Raw genomic sequence first — 19,882 nt, forward strand, 5'->3', positions numbered from 1 at the left:
TAATTTCAGTATTATCATGGTCTTACACCAGATCTACACAGAATCAGAATTGATCTTGCTTTTGGGGTGGATTTACTGTAGGGAGGGAGTGGAGGCTGCTGTGGGTGTTGTATCTCCCTCTGGTTTTGTTTGGTGGGATGATGCAGACTTCTGCATCCCATCATACGCAAATCTCTTACTAGAGCACATGTACCTTTTCATATCTGAACATATGACTGTATTCAAATGTGATTCAAGCTGAATTTCCTGAGCACTTAAGGGATTATATTGGTCTGCTCAGGGTGCATTTCTTGAGTGTGGGTTTCTGTGGATCACACAAGTTTAATTCCACTTTACACTATGCCATACTAGACAAAAAAGATCTCTGCTAAGACATTTAGAATGTCCAAAATAGAAGTTTCTGGAGAAGTGCTGAACCTAAACTGGCATAGTTCTTAGAAAGGGTAGTGACTGAAAATACCAGAAGTGGCATGGAAACCACAGTGCACATATTTAACAGGATCATTTAGCGACTTCTGAAAATTTCAGCAAATAGCTCTAGAATTTACCATTTGATTCATGTATCTTATGGGGAATTAACTTGATGACGTTCTCTAGTAACCAGATTTGGCATTGAATTGTGCCTTATATTGAGTCCATCTTTATATAATGTAAGCATGTGGGTTTTCATTAAATCACCTTTTTATACTGTGAGTTTGTTGTAAATAGAGAAATTGAAAACAGGAAATTTCAGGAAGAGAGTTGTCCGTGACTGGTTTTAAAATTGTCAAAAGAAACATAAAATGCAAAGTGACGTTTTTCTCTGATGCCAAATCTGATTTCTACTTATCATATACGTTTTCAGTCTCTTGTATTTTATTAACCTTCTCTGTCATCGAAATTGCTCCAGTATTTCCTTACAGAGTTCATTCCGTTTTGACATTTTTTGACATTTTATGTTGGAAATTAGTACCATAAGTTTGTTCTTGTATAGTGAACTGCTTAGTTTCAGACTGAGCTCTATGATTGCTGTCATGGTTTTTGTCATCAGTAGGAAATGGAGATGAGGCAAATGTAATGCTATAGAAAAGGACTCATTTCAACCTGGCAATTTTAAATATACATGAATATAGAGTGTATTTGCTTCATACTTGTTCTAATCACAGGTTTCCTGATCCAAGTGCTTTTTTGCATTTTGTACATAGTTGATCAGATAAGCTTCTTCTGGTAAGGTCACAGAAGGAGACCAAAACAGAACTGACAGCTTTAATTAAGAACTACCCAAACTTTGAATTTTTCAGCATTCTACTTTCTGTCACGCATGGATGAAGCCCCCCCGGTCTTCAATTTTGTCATGTTCTACTCCTTTAGGAGCAACAGAAGTACAAACACAAAAGCAGATTTTGTCTCTGAAAACATTGGCAGGTGAAAACAATGCTACCGTTGTTTTTTCCTTCCTCTAGAAAAATTGTCAGGCTGTGTGTTCCTGCTTCCTAACTTCACATGTTGTTAAAGATTTTTTGCCTTCTACCAAGACGTTAAAAAAAATAGTCTGATCTGCTGAGAATCAGCATGAGATTTAGCACATCTAGCAGTCACAGCCTCAGAAGGAATTGGTTTATATCCAAATACTGTATCTGGTATTTGAGTAGTAGGATCTAACTTTTCACTGCCTTTATGCTCTCCCACCCTCAACATGCTACAGTCTGTACATAAAAAAAGGTGACAGCATTAAATATAAAACATATTATAGAGCTGTGTTATATTAAAGCATTTTGTTCATTTTTCAATTTACTGTTGTGCTTTAGATGAGAGAGACTCTTCAAAGATGGAATTTATAATGATAAAACAGCAAGTCTATTGTGTAGGCTTTGAGTGCTATAATACTAAGTTGAGTTGGGAAGGAAGTAAAATTAAAAGATAAATGCAGTAGCTTCAAATGTTTAAGATCTAGAAAATGGAGCTGCACACTCTCAAAATCTGTAATCACTTTTTTCTGAGAGCTGGCAGTAACCAAAAAGGATTATATACTTCCTGGTATTAAATGCAGATACGGATCCTGTCTATTTTGCTGTCTGCATCTGGGTCGAGGAGATCAGCTGATGGATGCCTGGCGTGGCATTGGTCTCCTTGCTGCTCTGTTGAGTTTCAGCATGAGGATGAAGCAATGGTCTTGTGATGGGCTTGTTAAGTGGGAGATAAGCGTGACATGTGGGTTTAAGGATGGATGATGAAACTGCAGAAACTGGTGACATGTGTGAGTGAAAATGTTAAAAAATGTAGAATAGGGAGGGTTCCCCTCCACCCCCCCCACCTTTTTATTTGATTACAGAAAGGATGGAGGTGGTTGATGTTTGTAACATGTTGAATACAAGGTACAAATGTGTGTCTAGGGATAGCTGCTCCCTAGCTAGGTAAAAGAGAGGTTGTGTGGCCTTCACTGGGTATTCCATTTTGCAAATTTTGTTGTTGACAGATTTATTTAATTTTTTTCAGTTTTCCTGAACTTCACGTTCTAGAAGAGAGACAAATACCATGAATCTCCCACTATCTTGCTAGTAAAGCTTTGTGCTATTGAACTTCCTGCAAAATTTTTATTAGCAGTGTATTTTTTCATAGCACCTTAATGATTGGTTTTACATTTGCTGTTATTGAGGCTAGCTGGAAAATAATATATGTGGTTTTTAAGCACCTGTCATGATTTCTGTCTTGTGGGAGTGGATCTCATGATCCCATTTAAAAATATTTGGACTGTGTGGGGAAAAAAGTAGGCAGACCATTCCTAACTGCAGTCAGCTTTACTGTGCAGTGTGACAGAAAATACTGTGCCTACACTACTCTACGATAGTTCCTTCTTGCCCCATGGAGCCTGTCAGACAGTGGGGGCACATGTGAACTGTGGTGGCAGTGCGTGTGTCACACACATGGCTCACTGTGCAGACACTCTGTATTTGCACCAGGCTTGTGCCCCCACCAGCCGTGTCATCCAGGCAGGTTGCCTTTCCCGTCTGTCAGGCTGCCTTAGACAGGCTCCACATCCTCCCTAGCCAGTCCCACACAAGCCAGATGATTTTCTTACTGTAGTCAGCTTTCCACCATGAAGATGCATTTTCTGTGCCTTAATTTTGTCTTTGAGGCTTAAGAGATTTTAATTTAGTGATTCCAATGTTTAACCACATTGGGTTAATGACCCCTCCAAAGAGAGAGATCTTCCAAGCAGAAGATCTTGTCTGCACTGGGAAACATAGGGCATAGGAAGAGAGGAGTTCCCCAGACATTCAGGATTGCTTCAGGCTCCAGATGACTTGAGAGGAGATGAGAATACAATTTTGATATGCCTAAGGAGTGTTTGCTATTCACAAAAAAGGGAAAATGGAGGGCTGGGCATGTACAGGGAGGAAAAAACATTCCTTTTTTTTTTTTTTTAATACACTTTCTAGCGTATTAATTATATTGTTTGTGCAAACCGATACTTTCCTAAATTTTGAGAGGGACCATTGATCTGATCACTGGGTCTCAGTTTCCTTCTTTTTGTAAATGCGTGGAGACAGAGGATAAAAAAAGTAGGCTTTGCAGGCTGACTTATGATTCTTCTTTTGTTTTACCTTAAAATGGCTTCATTACAGCATTTGTTTTACCTTAAAATGGCTTCATTACAGCATGATATGAAATTTGCCTTCTTTCTGCATCTTAAATATCATCATGCCAGTTGTAGCCATCTCAGATTCTTTCTGCCACATTACCTGTTTGAATCATTGCATTGGTCCTTACGTCCATTCTCTTCATCCCTATGATCATAGATTTGGGGAAAAAGAGAGTTTGCTTTCTCAGTTCCCCTTTCCCATTTCCGTTTCTCCATTCCCTCATAGAAAAAAAGATTTTAAAAAGTATTTGGACCACATCAGTATCTTATACATTTCATTTTAAGAAAGAAGTCTCTGAGAGCGACTTCTGCGAAGCTGCAATTCAGACTGACATGGTTCAGTTGTGTAGCTACAGAAAGGTCTCTAGGACTGCTTGGGCCCTCTGCACTGGGGTGGATGGGCAGCAGGCTCGAAGTTCTCAGAGGAGGTTTTGAAGGCACATGTGAAGTGCAGCTCAAGCAGTTGATGAATTGTGTGATGTGTTTGTTAGTGCTTCTGCAACAGTGGAGAATGGCAGGCAAAAAATGATTAATTCAGTGCCCTTGTTTCATTCTCAAATGTGATGCTGATATTCTGGTCACCTTTCACAATGGCTTTTGGAATACTCTGGTTTGACTATACCTAACCTGAATTATTGAAGTCTCACAAACTGTACACCAAATGAAGAAAAAGTAGGAGTCCTAGGATTTCCAAAAGCCTAGAAGAGCCAACATTTAACATGCAACAAGGGTCATAATCCCTATAGCTCTCTTGAGTAATTTAAAAATATGTCTTGAAGTGTCATTAGTGAAAATAGTGATTGCCAGTATGACAGCTTGTAACAAGGCTGCAAGAATTTTGTGTATCTTCTTGCTTTTTCTTGTAAGAGTTTTCTGTAGAGAATATCATGAAAGTCCTGATAAAAGCTGCTGGAAGAAACGTGCATAATAGACTTTTAGGAGTAATGGGTTGTAAAATATTCTAGAAAAATGAACTTCCACATTTGAAAAGTCATATTTCTTTACAACCATATTATGAAGGCCTCTAGAAGTCCTGAAGCTTCGTGTTCTAGGTCAAGCAAGTGAAATTTAATTAGTACAGATGAGATGCTCACCTTTTCTAAAGTACTGAGAGAGTATTGACTGACTGACAGTTCAGTATATTGCAGAAAATGAGCATTATACCAGGGTTTTGGGAGGGTTTTTTTGGTTGGGGTTGTTTTGGGTTTTTTTCTTTTTTCTCCCCCACAAATATTTCCTACTAGCAGAAGAAAATGAGTCATTTGACCACCATGCCACTTCCTATATATTCTTGTAGATATGCTTAGTTGGCTATGAATTCCTTTCCAAAATGCATAAGTATGCATACATCTGTGCATTTTCCACAAAGGCTGACGTGCTGCACAAATGCTGCTCAGTTTGTTTGAGGTGGGAAACCAATTTTATGCAGGGCTGAGGTTGACTGACAGGCAGATGCAATGTGACCTTGATTCTTCAAGTACCAAAGATCAGTTTCTCTGACTTGAGGTAAGATTCAGCATAGTAGAAAACCACATTCCTAGGGTGCTTTAATTTACTCATCAAGTACAATTTTTTTTTCATATGCTAGAGTGTTTCCAATCACAGTTTTTCCTGAAGAGTTATGTGCACTTTGTAAAAATTATGTTAATCCTGTTCATGTAGGTTAGGCTATACTGTTAAGATATGTATTTAATATGATTCTTGTGTTCCTGGACACCCACCAGTTTTTAAGAAATCAAGCAAATAACACTCTAATTGTGAACAATTAGACTGCAGAATAACAGACACACTTCCGTATGTGTGTCCATTTTTGATCCATTTTTTCACATTTTTTACCAGAGAAGTGGAGAGAAACAAGTGAGAAAAACAAGGTTTAAGTGAGATGAGCTCAGCAGCCCAGAGAAGTGGTTATTCCCCATTTCAGCAGTCAGGACTATTGCTTTTGTTTGTTTCCTTTATAGTTTTTGGTGATCTTAGACTCTTTTCACTGTCCCTTGTCCTTTTCATTTTGTCTGTTGTTTTTTGTTGTTCTTAACAAGTGGTGTTCTGAGACTGGATTTTAATAGGCCTTTTATATTACCATGCTTTTTTGTTCAGTGATATGAAAAAGGTTGTAATTTTGGTTGTTGCTTCCAGCCATTATAATGATACTAATAAATAAGGCATAGCCTACTGTTGGTAGTGCAGCAGGTAATTTATTGTGTTTCTCTTAAATCTGCAGCTGGATGCAGAAGGTTAATATGTTCTTTTTACTCCATTGTGCTCTTCAGCTTCTAGTAGCCGAGTGTATTCAGGCTAATCTGAGGGGGGTTGGGCAGCGGGGAAGAGGCATAAAACTTTTTTTTTCTTAATGCACTTTCTAGCATATGAATTATATTTGTTATGGAAACTGATACTTTCTTAAATTTTGGGTGAGCCGATTGATCTGGTCACTAGATCTCAGTTTCCTTTTTTTTGTAAAAGCCGGGAGACAAGATAAAAGAAAAGTAGGTTTTGCTGCCTGACTTAAAATTCTTCTTTTGTTTTACATTAAAATAGATTCATTACAGCATGGTACGAAATTTACCTTCTTATTGTATTTTAAATATCATAATTTCCAGGTGAGAGTCAGAGAATCACAGAGTGGTTGAGGTGGGAAAGGACCCCTGGAAGTCATCTGGTCCAAACATTCCTGCTCAATCAGGGCCACCTAGAACTGGTTGCCCAAGATTGTGTCCAGATTCCTCTGCATTTCTCTGGAACTGAAATAGTTTCTGAGTAAAGACCATAGTGTATGTGTTCTGTGCCTTTTTAGAAAGACATGTTCTTGATAGAAGCCTAGCATGAAAGTAATGTTCAGAAAGAAGAGAGATACTTTAGGATTCATATTTAAGAAGAGTTTATGGCAAATACTCCATGAATTTTTCCTTATACCTTGGGGAAAGAAATTAATAGTTGCAATTGGAGAGTTCTCATTGTCCTGAAAATATTTTTTTGACATAACGTTCATGAAACAGAGGCATTGCTTTTAAGAACATGTCTAGTTTGCCTTTATGGTAATTAGCAAAATAGCATCCATTTCCTTTCTATCTGCTGAAAGCAGTGAGGCTAAAAATAGTCACCCTGGAGTATGTTCAGGCTTCAGTCGTAGCCAGCTTCTTCAGGCTGGAAAAAAGCCTCACTCAGTACCAGTGCTCAGCACAGAAGTTCTGGATATTTATAATTCTAGTAAACCTTAATGTCAGGGGCACTGATTCCTTCTCTTGAAACCAGTCCTTGGTGTCGTACAATGCTGGAGGTCCTTCATCCAGGACAGCAATAATTACAAAGATGCCTCTGCTGCTAAGGTGCTTTCCAAATTTCAGTGATGGACTTGTTTAGTACGTAGGAACATATTTCCTCTTCCCAGGGTAGCACATTCCTTTTCATCATCTTTTCCATCTGTAATATGAAAGTCACACTATAGTGGGTGAAAATCTGAGAGTTCAGTTTTAACTACCATGACAATCTGGTGTCACTGATGTAAATAAAAAAGCTCATTTCTTCATCGGTGTCAGCATTTTCTCTATTGCAGACCTCACTGAAGCTCATGGATCTCTTATTGGCCACCATTCCAAATGCTGTAGTCACGTTGAGTACTGCCAGTGTTCTGAGTTCTGCAGAACTGCTTTGGCAACTACCAGCCTGACAAGCTCAATTTTTCACAATATGTAGAATGTCAGCACCATACCACATCTTCTATTTTTAAACTGTTTTGTTCACGTGCTACTGATGATATTTGGAGTTTGTAGCAGATCAGTAGACTGGTATCATCCAACAGTTCCCTGCTGCAAAAGAGCTCCAAAAATTCTGTGGTATCATTGAGTACTAAAAGCTACCTGGTGCAGAATCAAAGAATTATCAGGGGGAAAGTTCTGTTGCTGATGTATTGATTTCCTGGCTTATCAAAACATTTCTGAAATTTATGAAGTTACAGGAAGGCACTGAGACAGTGGTCTGAAAGGTGGCAGGGTGCACATGTGTCCCTCCAAATAGTGTCTGTTACTTGGGATGTCACCAAGTTCAAGAAAATTTATAGATTACAAACTTCCCATCCTCTCTTTCTGGTTCTTTTTTAAAGGCATGTCTGTCTGTGGGATTCCAGTGCTTATCAAACTGGCTTTCCCTGTGATCAGTGGGTGATTTAATTCCTAAAGATGTGGCAAAATTCCAGTGGGAGCTTAAGTCCTAAAGTGCCATAGGACTAGGTACCATGGAGGAAAGTTGTGTAGGTACCTCCTCTGCTCCTTAAAGGCTCTGGGTGGAAAAGATGCTAGTTTTAGAAATTAATCAGAGCATTGCATTTTATGGAAGACTCTTTCATTCTCCAAATGCCTCAGATATTAATACAAGACACTGAAGCACTGCATCAATCAATTAGTACTCAGGCACAATCCTGAAATGTTTTCCAAAAGGGAGGATATTGTGCAGCCACCTGCTAATGCTTGAGTCTGGGATGCTTTTAAAAAGGCTTTTGAGTTGAGTTCAAATTAATGCCATAAAATGGAAAAGACCAGTAAATTACTTTCTTTTACTTTAAGTGAGAGATATAATGTAAAATTCTTAGAAAGGAAATTCACTCGTCTACTTAAACTCACTTTTTCTCTTGAATCATCTGGATAGAAAAAAATGGGATTGCCAGTATCAAAGGCCAACAAATTATACTTAAGCTGCAAATACAGTGAAGGAACTTTAAAATCATAGGAGGCTTATTTACACTTCAAATCAAATGCAAATAATTTTCAGTAATATTTTTCACAAAAGCTCTTCTACAGGCTGTTACTTCCCACAGCTTGAAAGAAGCAGGAATTAATACAAAGCACCCCTACTGGAAATATTTATGTGCATTCATGTGCATACACAAATGTAACGATTTCATATAAAAACAATGGCTTGCAAATTCTTTGTTCTTTCCATGCCTTCATTTAAATACAGATATATATTCCATTATATTTAAATACAGATATGTCTGCTTATGGCCTTAAGAAAAACATGTGCTGCTATTTTAATTCAGTTACCATTGCAAGACTGACATGATTGTGAGAGAATGAGGTGGTTTCTCTTTGAAATGGTATTTAATCAACAGAATATGATTTAAATGTCAGTTCTAGTGATGTGGAAGTCCTGCAAGTATTCCTTCCTTTCAAGTCTACATTGAGTTTGAAATTTTCAAGCTGCTTTGTGCTTTTTAATGAAAAATACTTTTTAACTGAGCCTTGTATACAATAATTACGCCATTCCTGAAGTCTGTTATGATGTTTTTGCTAGACTCTTGCCTCTTTTGTTTATATTCAGTAGATTTGCCTGGGATTTAATCATTGTCATTTTGGTATCTGGGATAATTCACTGAAAATTTTGCACTGTGCACTAAGCCAGTACCACCATTTGAGGACTCAACACAAATGCCTCTGTGCTGGTAGAAAGAGTATTACAACTCAAATCTGTCTGTATGTTTGTTGAATAGTACAGTGAAACTGTTACAGGGCTGATGTGCTTTATCCATACCTGAGACTGAAATGAGAGGTTTTTTCTGAGCTGACCTTGTACCTTGAGTGCTGTGATGACCCCAACAGGAAAGCACAAAGAGTGCTCATGGACTCTTCTGCTTAGTTCCTCTCCTGCTGGCCCTGGCAGAAAGCTGGAACTGAGGCAGCTTTGTGACAACTACCAGTGATCATTAAGGTTTAGGGTCAATGTTACTTTAGTTTATAATTTTGTGTTTGTTTCTTCTGTAGAACACATAAATGTATGATAATACACATATTCAGCACCTGAGGCAAGGCAATCCCCAGTATCAGTGCAAACCAGGTGATTGGGAGCAGTCTTGTAGAGAAGGACTGGAGAATATTGGTAGATGGAAAATTGGACATGAGCTGGCAATGTCAGCTCACAGCACAGAAAGCCTCTCACACAGGAGTTGTAAAGATCTGGTTTTGCCTTGAAGTGCTGTGTTGCAGGTGACTGCTCCGTGCTTTCCCAGTGCCTCACAAGAAGACTGAAGTGTTCAAACCCAAAGTTAAAATGGATAGCGCATCGCCTGAGAGTTGTCAGCTTCTCGTGTTTCAAGTTTGAAAGCAAGGTATAGCATAAAGTAGTAAAACTTAGAAAGATTATATGCCACTACTTGAAATTAAAGCTTTGAACAGAGTGCAATTAATATAGCAAAGCCACTAAATGGAAATGATTAAAAAGATGCTCTCATCTTCACCCAAGTTTCTGACATACCACAAGGCTGATAATGTTCTGCACTGCAAGTGGCTCTGCGTGCCTGAATTAATATCCTATTGATGTCCAAACATATTGTGTTGGTAGGTATTGGTATATGTTACCTGCTTTATCAAAATTATTTAATTTTCTTTTCTTTGGGATCCATTGTCTCTGCTAGGATGTTGTAGCATAAGCTAGCTAAAGCCATTTCTAGTTGAGCCATCTCTGAACAGTTTAGAAACCACTGTGTGCACAGACCAGAACTTAGGTTTAGAAGGTGGAGAAGGACAGTAGTGAAATCTATAGGAGCAGACTGATTGGATTTGGGGTGTTTTGGACGACAGACTGACTTTTTTTTCCCATTGATCGCTGTATGTGTCTTCTTTTATATCCTACCTTCCCTTCCCACATCCAGGGTACTTTTCTCACTCAAACTTTAGGTGTGCTTGATGCTTCTGGTGTTGTCAAGCACTCAAATACTTGCTGGTAGGAGTTTAGGGTGGCCCTTTCTGACTAAGGTGTAGTTGCAAGTTTATCCAGGAGTTATCTTCAGCAGCAGTTTTAAAATATAAAGAAATTTAAATCTGTGCTCAACTCATACAGTGTGTTCTATTGATAATTTATGTTTGATTTTCCAAATGTAGTAAAACTTAGAAAGATTATATGCCACTACTTGAAATTAAAGCTTTGAACAGAGTGCAATTAATATAGCAAAGCCACTAAATGGAAATGATTAAAAAGATGCTCTCATCTTCACCCAAGTTTCTGACATACCACAAGGCTGATAATGTTCTGCACTGCAAGTGGCTCTGCGTGCCTGAATTAATATCCTATTGATGTCCAAACGTATTGGTAGGTATTGGTATATGTTACCTGCTTTATCAAAATTATTTCATTTTCTTTTCTTTGGGATCCATTGTCTCTGCTAGGATGTTGTAGCATAAGCTAGCTAAAGCCATTTCTAGTTGAGCCATCTCTGAACAGTTTAGAAACCACTGTGTGCACAGACCAGAACTTAGGTTTAGAAGGTGGAGAAGGACAGTAGTGAAATCTATAGGAGCAGACTGATTGGATTTGGGGTGTTTTGGACGACAGACTGACTTTTTTTTCCCATTGATCGCTGTATGTGTCTTCTTTTATATCCTACCTTCCCTTCCCACATCCAGGGTACTTTTCTCACTCAAACTTTAGGTGTGCTTGATGCTTCTGGTGTTGTCAAGCACTCAAATACTTGCTGGTAGGAGTTTAGGGTGGCCCTTTCTGACTAAGGTGTAGTTGCAAGTTTATCCAGGAGTTATCTTCAGCAGCAGTTTTAAAATATAAAGAAATTTAAATCTGTGCTCAACTCATACAGTGTGTTCTATTGATAATTTATGTTTGATTTTCCAAATGTCAAAGATTGCAGACCTCCTGTCTTATTAAAGTATTAGTCCATCCTCACAGACAGTTCTTAGAATTAATTCTGCAATTCCAAAAACACCTGCCAGAAATTAACAAGTGCAGGACCATCTTGTAGGTCTTGGGCACACTGAAACAGTAACTGAGGAAAATGTGAAAAAACTGGGTCCTAACCAAAGTTAATGGCAATGAAGTCTCTGTGTTAGGTCATTGAACATATTTTTTCAGGGATATCTGAATAACCCCTTTCTTAATGATAGTGGCAGAATCAGGAGAAACTGTACCCTGTGACTTGCAATATAAATTTGAATTACTGCCTTGCTGTTCCCTCAGATTGTGTATGTGTTCATGAGTGCTGACTGAGACCTTGCCAAGGAGGAAGATAAAGAAGAAATAGGAATGAATTAGACAAAGAAACAGCTCACCAAAGAGCTTTCCTCTGTTCCTTCTGCTCTTGGTTGTATTCAGTTCTGAGGCTTTGTGCTGCATTCCCACCAATAGGCATGGGGAAATTAGGGATTTTTCAGGGTTCATTTTTGTTTGTAATGTAAGGTTCTGACTTAATGATTCCAGTCTGCACAAGCAGAGACACTCAGGCTTCTGTCCTTCTTCAGAACTGGTTGAACAGTGAACTCTCAGGTTAGAGTCAGTCAGGACTGTGACAACACCTTTAAGGTGAGGAATCTAAGTGTAAAAAATAGCTTAACACAAATCCTTATCTTCCCATGAACTTAGGCACCTGTTGACCCTTAGACCATCATGACTGTGACAATGCAACCACTTCAGATATAAAACAATAAGGAGGTGAAAAAAAATTCTTTCAAAATGGTTCAGATTTTTTTAAAAGGTGTTTAGTTGGACCTAGAAGTAATGATACAGACATTCTGTCTGCTAAGTTTATTTTCAAAAGTTCTTGTGTTGTATCTGAAAAGATCCTAGCAGCAGTGTTATCTCCAGCAGTGTTCACTATAGCTGTTTCTGAGGTTAAAGAAAGCCCTGTGCTCAAAACCTGTTACAAGGTTCAATATTATCTGTATCATAGTTCACACAAATTTTTTTCTAATTGGAAAAACAGACAAGAGGAACAGGAACACAAAAATATCCATGGCCAGATTTCTTTTTGTAAAAAAAGAGAAGAAAATCCCTGCATTCTGGGATATATTCTGAATTGTGAAGTCATCTTGAAAGAGAAATTTCGCTGTATGTGAGTGTAGGCGGGAGTAGAAAAATATGTGATAAAAATAGCAGACTACATGAAAATTAACACCAATATGTGGATGCATACCTGAAGATGTTAAATGATAATATCTGAGAGAGAATTGCCCTTTAGATCTGTATTTATATAATGCATTTCAAATTAAAATTTAAAAAAACCCCAAAAGACCTGTATATGATTTTGAAATTACATTTCAAATAATTTCTTTATTTTGAATTCTGATTTCAGAATTCAGATGTTTGCTTCTGTTTTGACTTTGGGAACTGTCTAGAAAAGAAATTATCATTTTAACTATTCTGCAGTTGGTGGCTCATGTTGACAAAGAACTTTTCAACAAAGTCCACGAAAACTAAATACTCTTTCTCTGAAGTGAAATGCAGGGAATAAATGCTGCATCCTGAAAGTATGATTCTATGATCAAAATACTTAGAGCATTAAGAAATCACTGTATTGCAGAAAAGACTTAATAAGATGTTAATTGATCAAAACTATGATTTTCAAAACAAGAGAATATTTTTGTAGGCTCTCATGAAACACATCTATAGATACAGCAAACAGAATTTTTTTGTGTGCCATGTTTACGGTATTGGAAGCAAAGGATATATTTTGTAGATTGACAAAACACAGAACTTCATGAGGTTAATTTGTACTGTATAAAATAAACTCTCTTCTAAGTCAGTATGGTTAAGCAACTGGGAAAACCACTGATACTTATATTGAGCACTGTTTTTTAAATCTCTCGCTGTACCTAATGTTGTCAGAAAACCACACTTCAGATATGCTCTTAAGTATCAGTTGGTTTTGTTATTATCAGCAGGAAGCAGGAGCAGCATATGTCTGTGGGAATGCAATTTATGATAAAATACACCTAATTAAATCTCTTGAGGATTTATATTCACGCATGCTGTGAAACTGAATCATATGAATATTTCTTAATAAATTAAAGCATCTGTTTTAAATTTCTAACTGTGCACCTAAACCTCATTTCCTGGTCTTTATACCACAAATTTAAACTAACATGAAGTGCACTTTATTACTGCAATATCGACCATGAGAGGTACTCAGGGCAACTTGGAGAGAAACACCTACAGCGTAGTTATGCTGCCACATATTAGAGTAGGAGTAATGGTGTAGGTTTTATAAATTGATGCTTAAATCAGCCAACTGGAGTAGATTATTAAAGCTGTTTTTATTGCTATTTCTTCTTTTAACTCCTTTTAGCCTATTTTCATAATAGAAGACGAATACCCGATGTAGTATCCACTCTAGGGGTAAAAAGTGCTTCTCACAATTTGTGGGATCTTAGCAAGTACAAACCTAGCAAATAGATCTGCGAGATTTAAGACATTTCATTGCAGTTTTACACAGTATTTTTTCCCTCTTCTCTATCCTGTACTCTTTTTTCAGATTTGCCTGGTCTGGTACAGAATGAATTATCAGTTAATACATCCTTTTGCTGCTTTAAAAAATAAAAAACCAACTTTGAATATCACTTGGATATTAGTTTGTACTCTGTGGAGGTGGTTTATTGTATAGCATTTAGATTTTTTTTTTATTATTTCATTAAGTTGTATGTAAGTGAAGTGCTAGGTGAGTAAATGATAGATGTTAGCCACAGTGAGCATATAGGTTTTTTGTTCCTGACAGGCCTGAGAGCCAATGCTTATGGAAAGTGAGCTATTGTTTTGTGTATTCAGTGAAGTCTATTATCTGCTGCATAGTCTGTACTTATGTTATGAAATTTGGCAGAACATGGATTGGAATATGGCAGTTATTTGTTTAATTGCCTTATAGGCTCTTAAAAATCTAAGTTGTTTTCTATTACACTCTACTTTGTAGTTATAAATGTGCATAGTACTGCTGAAATAAATGCTTCACTTGCTTCAATTACCTAAGCATAGCATTTGTGTAAGTCTTGAGACTGACTAAACAGAGGACAATAAATAGTATTGTACTTTTGTCTTCTGTGTATTTATTGAGACTTCAGCTGTATGAAGGAAAGTAAGACTTGTGAAAGCTGCATGAAAAGCAGCTCCTTGGTCTAAACAGACAGTCATTCATCTAAACTGACAAGAAAAGAGCAAACAAATGATAAACTGATCTATTATTACTATTTTCCAACAAAAATTTCAAACTGTAAATTATTTTAATATAATAAAAAAAATAGTTCAACATTATATGTAAGGAATCACAGGTAAAGCATCACCAGCTTTAATGAATCCAAGCTATCATATTGTAGCTGTAGATACTGAAGTTAGGAAATAAAACAGCAGACATACTTTATTTGTGGTTTTATTTCTCTGAAAGGGTCAGTAAATTCAAATGAGTTTATACACCTCAGGGACTTTCTGGTCCCCAAACATCTGGGTATGAGCCTGGAACATGGCCCTTGGAAACCATAACCTCCCTTATAAAGGAATAGAACCAAATGAAACGTATGTAATTAGTGGTGTGTTCACATCTGTACATGGGCAGCTGTGTGGTTGGTGCTATGTAAATGCTGCAGCAATGAACATGAGTAATGGAAATCAGGAATTGCCTAATTATGCATTAAGTAATTTGAAGATTATGGGCAGATCCATTTCAGAAGCTGATGAGTGAAGCACAAGTGTCCTATGTATCATCCAGAGAAGATGAAGAAGGGTTATAAGCATATTTGCCCACATGTCACGTGCCATTATTTTAATAAAAGAATAAACATATAATTCAAGTCTAGGACTTAGGAAATCTGTTATGTGCAAAATAGAAGTTATGCTTGGTATGGATATCTGAAACTTGCTGAAAAGCAAGTGCACAAGCTCTTACTGAGTTCAGAAAGACCAGTGTCCTTTTTGGAAGCAACGGAAGCATCGTGTTATGTGGTCAGTTTAGTTATTTGTCAAGGTCTTTTGATGTATTTCTGTGTCTGTATAAGAAGTGGCTGATATACAAGGCATTTATTTAGCAAAATTTAAAAGGCAGAATTCAAACAATGTTGTGAATTTATGTCATGCTGCATTGGCCAAGTAATTACTAGGAGCTTTTAGGGCTTGGTCCCTAAATCCTGTCAAATTGAGGAAGAGTTCCATCAAGTGCAGCAGTTACTAAATCACCCCATTAATGGTGGTGCAAAATGCTATGTGTTAGCTATGTTTTGTGATCATAGAGTTTTTGGTTTGCCTTTTCAATTCTATGCCCTTTTCTAACAGGTCTGCTTTTCCTATGTAAGCAAAGATGATACTGCCATAATAGTGAGGGATTTTTCCCTGAAATAAAATGCAACGTGGAGGCCACCCACTCTGCAGCGCTCCCTTCAGAATAATAAAATGTTGTTCTGTCCCCCAGGTGCTCTCCAGATAACCTGGCTTCTTACACTGGCTTGACAGTTACATCTCTTCTCTTTGTTAATTGCTATGAACACAAGTGATTGCCCTGGACTAAGTTAATGTCAGAATAAAATAAATTGAACCTGGCTTTCACTTCAGTTTTATGTGTGAATTGAAAGTCGCCTGTGAAAGGAATTGAGGCTAAAAAGAGTTATCTGCTCTGGGCTCTCGGGGACCAGGCAATCAGTGCACCCTGCCTTTTTTGCCTTCTATTAAGATAAATCAGTAACTTCATTCAGAGTATAGGCATCTTCCTTATTTTGTAAAAAATAGTGTTTTGCTTTGGTTTTGTTCAGAATTTTTCTGAAGTTAAAGATTGTTGAAGTTTTGGCAAAATGCAGGAGTACTTTCAGTTCATTGCAATATTAATAAAGAAGGGGAAGGAAAATCGTTTTTAGAGGATTTAAAAGCTAGACGACAAAATAATTCTTGTTCAGATGCAGCTTCTTGCTGCCCCAAATAGGAGCCTTTTACAAACAACTCCATCAAAGTAACTCAAGCCAAGCAGCTAAGTAGCCCATCTTTAAGGAAGATGAAGCTCTAGACATTAAAAAAGCTCAACAAAAACCCCATAAAACACCCCTCAAGATTACAAGAAAGAGGTACTTGAATCTGTCCACAGTTTCTGTTCCTCATTGAATTATCCTTCACAATGCCCTATTTTGACATCTGGATGGAGATTAGAGTGCAATAGCAGTGTCATGATGTCCACCTACAAATGAAAGTGTCTTTATCTAAGAAAGCCAAGTAGACAAAATTCTATCCGATGTCCCTCTCCTAAGTGAAGTACAGAAAATTAGTATCTTAGGAAGGCTGTTAATGGACCCCTCCTTTATATTTTTTTGTTATTTTTTTCCTCCCCATTGTGCCTTTATTCCTTTTTGAAGAAATCCTTTTTTCTTTAGGAAATTATGACTTCTTGATTATTCAAAAAACTCTTCCAAAACCCTTCCAATTATCTGTCGTGTGTTTCTGTCTACATTTTCATTCTTCATTTTCTCTAGCTTTAGGAGGTGGGCCTATCTGAATGTCTGTATGGATGCGTAGGGTTCCCTGCTTGAGGCTATCCTCATTAAGTCATGACTATGTTACTTTATTCTAAAAAATACACTAACTCACAAACTTTTTTTTGGTAGTTCTTTTCTATCATGGGCGTAAATATCCAGCTTTGTCATGTATGTTCATCTTGAAGAAGTAATTTAATTTCTCTGCAGTTTCATTAGCCAGCAGGAATAAATGTTTCACTTTTTTCCTCTTTTGACTGGTTTTGGCTTAACTGTTTAGCTTGCATTTTATTCCAAAGTGGTGCCTCTGTGTTTATTGACATGGTCATGGCATGGCCCACTGGAGTTTGTTAATACTCTCTGTAATATGCCTGTACCCAAGGGTCTTAAAAGGCTTTGCACTTTTGAGTGGTCAATTTTGTGCTGTGATTTGGAGTGGGGATGTAGAGCTATGAAGAAGCTGACTAGTCCTGCTTTGGCAAGTGAGCTGATGGTGCTCTTCTGCATGTCCTGACAGAAAAGCTGTGGCATGGTCACTTCCCAGTTTCAGGCAAAGACCAGGTTCATCTTATTTTCCTTTTCATCTATATAGGTCATGTGAGATGCTTCTTCCCCTGCAACACTCTGAAGTCAAAAGCCTTGGTTTTGAAATAATACATACTCAACTCAGAAATTTTAAACAGCTCCAAATTGCTGAACTTCCTTTCAGTTTTCTTCTATATCTTAGACTTACTTCCACATTAAGATTGCAGCAATATAATGCCTTTGTGTTTTTGTATTGGATCCCATCCTTCTCTTAAGAGGTACCTTTGAGCAGAAGCTAATTAAATCTACACACATTTAGCATGACATTAATTTTTTATTCCTTATCTGCAGCAGCTGTTTATGAAACATGATTACTGTCCCAGCAATTAATATTTCTCAGGACTGTGAGAAAAAAATCACAGCAGTGTCTGATGTGTTTTTCTTTCTGGAGTCTCAATTGTATTGAGCTGGAGTGAGTGCTTGGCACATCCAGATCTTCAGACCTGCATGGAGCTGTGCTTAGTGGCACAGAGCAGGCTGTGGCTGCTCACTTTGGATGCTGGTGGGAGGGCATGGCAGAGGGAGTGCCTCTTTCTGCTCAATGGAAAGAAGGAGTGCTTGTCTTCCCTCTTTTCATGCTAAATCCAGCTCACTGTGCTTGTCCTGTGATACACATATCTCAAGGACTGTTGGGTGTTTAGCAGTCATCAATAAAGTTACTTTTTGGGAACCCATATGCACTTTCAGCATGCATAATACTCTGCATCAAGAAGTTCAGCCATTTATTTACAAATTGTCTGAGGAACTGCTTTCCTCAATTTGCTGTGGATTTTCCTGTGATTTAATGCCTGCTACTTCTGGTATTCACATCATACAGTTGTTCTCTATTCCTGGACTGCATGAATTCATACACCTCAGTCATACCTTCATATCTCATTTTTTAATTTTTTGGCCCTGAAGAGTTCTACTCTTTTTTTTTTTTTTTTAATGTAACTTGTTACATTCCTCTGGGCATTTATACCTATTTTTTGGCCCTGAAGAGTTCTACTCCTTTTTTTTTTCTTAGAATGTAACTTGTTACATTCCTCTGGGCATTTATACCAGGGAATATTAGTGCCCCAATAGTTCTTGTTTCTTTTATTGTCCTTTCAGAGAGAAGACCACAATTTATAATGAAATACTGTTTCATTAATTGCAGTTGGTATCGTACCCTCCAGGAAATAACCATTCTTGCTGCTGAGGATACATGGAGTAATAATGGTGTAATCTCACCCTGGCTTCTCAAGCTTTTTCCTCGGGTTCATTTTTGCGTTGCTGTAATATCAATGTGCCACAAAATATCACACCAATGTGTCAGCCTGATTTTCCAGATGCTTATAAGAGGGGTCTTGTGTATGAGATATCAGTGGCTCTAAAGTCACCTGGCTGGCTGTAAGGACTGTGGATGGTGTTGGGAGCCAGCTGACCTGGGAATGCAGAGCTCTGGCCTTCTGAGCAGCTCACATGGCTGCACTGTCAGAGAGAAGGTCCTGTAGGTGCTTTGCTCTCCCAGAGCTGGAGTCTAATGTAGATTTTGTCATTTTTGTCACCATAGCAAACCATAAAAATGGCAGTTATAAAACAAAAGGAATTGCATTAATTTCAGTCAGCAGCTGCTGAGGATACTGGGAAAGCATATTTTGTTTTGGGAACATCATGTTTGGATTTCCAAAACAAAATTTTGCAGGATTTCTGTTCCATGAAAACTTCAAATGTTGGCTTACCTCCTGATTCAAATCTGTTTTTTTTTCTTGAAAGCACAAAAAAACCATGTAATAAAAATTCAGATTTCCAGACAGCCCTACTTAGGCTTCAGCCGAAAGATTTTTTTTTTCTACATCTTATTAGTAGGAAACTCTATTGCATCTACGCTTTTTGCATTAAGTATTTCTCACATCACTGCAATGACTGTTAGTGTCCCAATGTGCTGCTTAAATTTTCTTTTGCCTAATTTAGTTTCATTACTTCATTGCACAGCCTTCAATAACCTAAGTGCTTTTTTGTTTACGCTCTTGACGTTCTCAAATGATGATGCTTTTCAGCCATTCTGTAGCTAAGCTATACCTATTCGTCTTGTGGGCTTCAGATTACAGAGTAAATATGCAGCTATGGAAAATACACATTCTCTAATGTATATTAGTAGAAGCAGATGGTGCAATCTGTTCATTGATGGAATTTAGTTTCTAAAACTGATCTGGTTTGCAGCAAATACCGTTCCAGTACCGTCTGTCATGGAACAAGTACAAAGAGAGATGTCCCATTTCAGTTTGTTTGTATTGTATTGCAATAAAGTTTATTTCATGTGTTACATGGGGTATGGCATAACAGAACACCTCTTGTATAAGTACCTTGTTTCAATGCACAATACTAAGTTGTTCATTCTTTGGTATTTTTATATGTTACTATTTTTCATTGGCCCTTTTGTATTACAAAGCAACATGCTGCTGGTCCTCTTTGTAAACCTAGTTTTCATGCAGCCATTAATAGA

At 37.6% G+C, this 19,882-nt stretch overlaps 1 protein-coding gene across 1 annotated transcript in view; it reads left to right on the forward strand.

Moving 5' to 3' along the window:
* GTF2F2 (general transcription factor IIF subunit 2) overlaps window positions 1–19,882 on the forward strand; it is an 80,590-nt gene that overhangs the window by 37,379 nt on the left and 23,329 nt on the right. The gene's annotated exons all lie outside the window — the stretch shown is intronic.

This window comes from Passer montanus, unplaced genomic scaffold (genome assembly GCF_014805655.1).
Source record: "Passer montanus isolate IOZ18808 unplaced genomic scaffold, ASM1480565v1 scaffold36, whole genome shotgun sequence".
NCBI classification, from domain to species: domain Eukaryota; kingdom Metazoa; phylum Chordata; class Aves; order Passeriformes; family Passeridae; genus Passer; species Passer montanus.